Genomic DNA, 5,838 nt, shown 5'->3' with positions numbered 1-5,838 from the left:
GTTTATATTCATGTATCTATTCATTCCATTATCTTGCTTCTCTCAACAAACTGATTAGTCACTAACCCATTGCAACTTCTAATACACAAAGATAAAATGTACATTATACCGAGGGGAGGGTGCTTAACTATCGTATCTTTAAAAAATCAACTTTTCAGGAAAGACAAAAAACTGTTTGAAGCTCATAATAATTCATGGGTACCAGTGAAATTTACCAATCTTAAGTAAAAGTATCCGGAAAAACGATGGTGCCCCTTTTGAGGCGATGTGTTGCTTGGGTCTTTGGCTATTAAAGATACGATCATGTGAAAGCATTTTAATTAGAAGCAAGATTATTCCTCCTCCTCCTCCGCATCATCATCATCATCATCCTAATCATCATCCTAATCATCATCAAAATCATCATCATCGCCACCATCATCATCCATCTTCTTCTTCTTTTTTTCTTCTTCTGGAAGACAGACACTCTCTCAGACTTATAGTACGGATTTAGGAAATGCTCGTGAAACAATGATAACCTTGTTCTGTTGGGGAGTTTTATTCTTGACACTTCTTCCTCTTTGCCTGCAAATGATGGTAATCTTCATTGACCTAAAAAAAACATTTCAACACAAACTGGAAATACGAAATTTTAAAGATTGGTTAGCAAAGAAACCATCGTATTTTTGTCTGAGCAATAGTGAACAACGTAGATCAAACAAGGACTCATTCTTTTGAAATAATTCAATCAGAAGAAGGGAGTACCTCAGTGAAGCATGTGCTGACTCTTCTTTTTTGTTTTTGTTTTAATGTTTTGTGTTGAGATCGTGAATGCAATGACACACAAATAATTACATATTCGTGCAGAAATTATAAATTAGAAACTTTATATAAAAACTATGCATGTAATCTAAGACATGTACTCTCTACGGGTTGAGATTATCATCAAGTAACGAGAAATGGATGTTTATTTGAGTGTCGAAAGCATCGTTTACAACCTAAAAACAAACAATTTTATTTTAAACAGTTTGACACTTATTTAACAAAGATACGATCGTAACTCTAAACAATAAAACACTATTATGTTAACCAGCTGACACTTATTTGACAACGAAACTATCTTAACTTTTACTTAGGATGCATAAATTTGAAGGGAATAATAAAAATTGGTTGTAACACTATCTTAAGTCGAGCTACGACAGTCTCATTTCCACACATTTGTAACAGTTAAGATGTTTCCTCAATTTCAAATAACGGTTTTGCTTTTGACGCGTTTAACATTAAGGAATGTCGATTTGACTTGTTCAGTATTTCAAAGCCCAACATATCTCTTAGTGTAAAAGTCGAATTACGATAGTTTTGCACCCGACCCCCGATACAATCATTAAAGTAATCGCCCTGACCCAGATTTCGGCCTGAACCGGTCTTGTTGGACAATGATATGTATGCGTATTGATTAAAATAATAAAAGAAGGGGATAATTCCAGAGAGCTTTCCTTACATCAATTGCATATAGCTTACATATTGTAGGTAACATTCCATCCGCACTTACATACTTGTCGCGTCTATGAGGGAGAAGTGGCAAGTAAGTGAGAGACAGATAGAAATATGGTAGTTTTCTCCAAAGACAGAAGTTGTCTGGTCCCTCATTTACCCTGTTATAGTTGGATTAAAGTTCCTGACAACTCGACAGATAGTAATAAAGTTTTAAGTTTAACCCTCTCCTTACCAACCGCAGGGAAATCGTCACATTCGTTACGATGCAACCAACATTTTCATGACTGAGTTCTTTTTTTTTTTTAGATAAGACACATATGAAGAAACCGTTTTGTTATAGCAATAAAACCTTGACACTGCATCGTACAGCTTTTTTTCTTTTCTATTCTTTTGCTGAACAATATTATGTATAAAATGTACTTGTTGCCTTTTGTTTGAGTAAGGTATATTTTTGTGTTAGGTGAGTGTGAAGCCTTGTTTTCCGTATGAGCAGTGATGTAGTAAGGATTTTCAATTAACAAACACTTGACAACACCACTGATCTACTTTTGTTAATAATAATTATTAATTAACGGGATACAGGTAGGCTAGTGGGATGGGGAAAGATAAGTAAACAATGAGAGCATAAGAATCAGTACATAAAAATGAATAATATTACAATGGCGCATTTCTAAATGTGATTCATGTAACGTAATTCATTTAATTGGAAGGCATACAAACATTTACATTATAAATATATTTCATTCACTCTCTATATCTATATATATTTATAGATATAGAGAGTGAATGAATATATTTGTTTATAAATATAATGAGTTATGAAATTTTGTTATTTGATTGGTTGCGTCTGCTTACTTAATTAATCATAACACAATTTAAGTCCAAAGCTTTAAAATTGATATACTTATCCGTTAGACCTTTCCTAACAAGAGAAGTAACATGCAAACTAATAACATCGTTCATACTATCTAAAATAGATTACTGTAACTCGTTTATCTCGAATGTAAGCAACGATAAAATATCACGCCTTCAAAGTATCCAGAATGCGGCTGCTTAATTGATTTTAAGAAAGAAGAGAACATCCTACTCGTTGCTACTTTTGTATGAGCTGCATTGGTTACCAGTTAAAGTGAGAATCGAATTCAAACTAGCAGTATTGTGCTATAAGTGCCTTAATGATCAAGCACCATTGTATATTACTGATTTTTTAGAAACTTATAAGCCAACGAGGAGTCTACGTTCTGCACTAGATTCTACAAAATTAATTGTTTCAAATAAATATAAATATAAATTTTACGGCGGCAGATCGTTCAGTCACGTCGGACCTTCCATCTGGAACTCTCTTCCTAAAATAATAAGAGAAGCGAAGTCCTTATCAATGTTTAAATCAAAGTTAAAACACCATCTCTTTGTTAAAACACATCTTGCTTAATGCATCTTTGTAATTTGACCCCAATATGAATGTTAATTTAGTTTATGTTATTATATCATTATTTTATATTATTTCCGTATTTGACATAGCATGTGGATGTATTATAACATATCTTGTATTAATGACTTTATGTTTAGTTATTACATTGTTGTAATATGATAATATTATGTTGATGTAGTATGTATAATGTTTCATTTGTATAATAATGTCACTATATTATTGTTTCGCGCATTGCATTGAGCATCACCCAGTGATGAAAATGCGCGTTATAAATGTCATGTATTATTATTATTTTTATCCGTACCCTCATTCACACAGTATTTTCCGCTAAATAATATTTCTAGTGTTGATCACTATAGCATGCTAGTTTTAGAGTGATGGAATAAGAGAGAGGCCGATTTTTTGATAAGTACTTGCTTATATGATCGGAGTGGAGTCATCCCAGAATGATGTTCCTGGATTTGTTAATGCCAGAATGTCACTGATCACTTAGTCGGATCCAATTACATTTCGCGTATGCGAGTCCTGGCTGGTCCGTCACATGTGAGTGACGCGATGTTAGACGGCGTGCTTTGCGTAATCTTAGGAAAAAAATTCTGCCGCTTTGATCAAGCTCGATGACAGGTAATAGTTATGCAAGTATAGGGCATATCTCGTCTCTCAGCTGGTCGTTTATTAATTCAGTGTCATAAATCGGCGTCCTTGTAATTGTAAAACTATGTAGGTGACGCTGAGCCTAGAAAGTTATGTCGGCGACGCAATGAGAAAAATGTGTATGAGATATTTAAAATCCTGAGAAAGTTAGGAGGGGTTTGAAATACGAATAGAAGCTTAATGCGTGATACGAATATTTTTGTATTCGTGGATAGCTCACACGGTAGAGCCACGCTCTCACCTGCCAGGCGGAGTTGTCGTACCAATAAGGTCGTAGGTTCAAACCCCACCACCGCCGCGAAAAATTGTTTATTCTCTATTGTCTTCTGGCACTTTTCTACTCACTTCATCTCTTGTTGTTACCAACATAAGTGCCTGCTCCACTCACTTTTCTGAATTAAAAATTCACCCCATATACCGGAGCATACTCAATGTCTCAATCGTTTCTAAGTTTTTTGTTTGTGTTGAGAATATTGGCTATGAAGCTTAACTGCTGGTCAAATAACTTCGCGATGGTTGTGTGGCGAGCGAACCCGCGGTCTCCAGAAGTGGGTGAGAGAGAGCTCTAGAAATGACCTGAGTTTGATACGAATATTTTTGTATTCGTGGATAGCTCACACGGTAGAGCCACGCTCTCACCTGCCAGGCGGAGTTGTCGTACCAATAAGGTCGCAGGTTCAAACCCCACCACCGCCGCGAAAATTTTTTTATTCTCTATTGTCTTCTGGCACTTTTCTACTCACTTCATCTCTTGTTGTTACCAACATAAGTGCCTGCTCCACTCACTTTTCTGAATTAAAAATTCACCCCTTATACCGGAGCATACTCAATGTCTCAATCGTTTCTATGTTATATGTTTGTGTTGAGAATATTGGCTATTAAGCTTAACTGCTGGTCAAATAACTTCGCGATGGTTGGGTGGCGAGCGAACCCGCGGTCTCCAGAAGTGGGAGAGAGAGAGCTCTGGAAATGACCTGAGTTTGATACGAATATTTTTGTTTCGTGGATAGCTCACACGGTAGAGCCACGCTCTCACCTGCCATGCGGAGTTGTTGTACCAATAAGGTCGCAGGTTCAAACCCCACCACCGCCGCGAAAAAATTTTTATTCTCTATTGTCTGCTGGCACTTTTCTACTCACTTCATCTCTTGAAATAAATCACTACACTGCTCCCGTACACAACTTACACACACACACACACACACACACACACACACACACACAAACGCGCACAAACAAATGCCAGTTTTGCTGGTGTCTTCCGAGCTTATTTAGGCTCTCAGTCTCTACAGAAGTGGTCATATGGGTAAATATACATCTACAACGTGGTGCTCATTGCCCAACTGTTCATCAATTCTTCTCTCTTAGTTATTTTGATTATTTGTTTCGCTGTGTCTACGGATACTGGAATTGATGGTTGTAAAAGAATCGATCCGAGTCTGGCTAGTCTGTCTGCAAAGGATGCACATACTTTTGTGTGTTGGCATTTTATCTCCGGCTGGCGGATGTTGTGATTATTTTACCTTCAAATTCGTGATGAAGAGATCGCTTATGTTCTTAATTTTTCTTTCCTTTTTGTATGCAATCAAAGCAAATAACTGTAAAATTTCAACAATGAATTTTCTTTCGTTAGAAACAGTTGAAAAATATAATTCATACAATCAATCAATCATTCTTTTATTTTATTTCTTTTTGAGAGTGTCAGTGAAAACGTCGATCATGCACAGGGCACAGTCGGCTTGTAACAAACTGGGTCTGTGACAGTGACAATCTGAACCTGTGACAAACTGGGTCTGTGACAGACTGGGCCTGCTACAAACAGGCATGCTTTCATTTTCTTGTAGGGGCGTCGTGTAGACACCGTGCAAAATTATTGACCCAACCACCCCAATTTCCACGCAAATCAAACGAACATACACCATTCCCATCCATCCCTTTTTTACTCACACAATATAGTGATTGATCTTCAAGTAAAAGCGAGGAGGGTAGAATGCGAATTTAATATAGCATTATTTCACGGGTTTGGATTTATTTAATGTATTATTTTTATCGTGGCAAATACTTCACGAGCTTTCGAGTGGATTATTTGTAATAAAAAACGAATTTGACGTCTCTCAGGTCTTTGTTATTGTTTGTTTGTTTTTTTGCCATCCGCGTTTATGACTAATTCTCACTAAACTGTATTAACCAGACTATAAACTTTCAAGGTTACACAGTTTTTGGTCCGTTATACTTCCGAATAGCAATGTTGCCAGCTTCTTAGCCAAGCGCAACAC

The sequence above is a fragment of the Berghia stephanieae genome, chromosome 7 (genome assembly GCF_034508935.2).
Source record: "Berghia stephanieae isolate SIO BIC M18660-M18661 chromosome 7, UCSD_Bste_1.3, whole genome shotgun sequence".
In the NCBI taxonomy this organism is placed as follows: domain Eukaryota; kingdom Metazoa; phylum Mollusca; class Gastropoda; order Nudibranchia; family Aeolidiidae; genus Berghia; species Berghia stephanieae.
Note: the sequence above shows the minus strand (reverse complement) of the source record.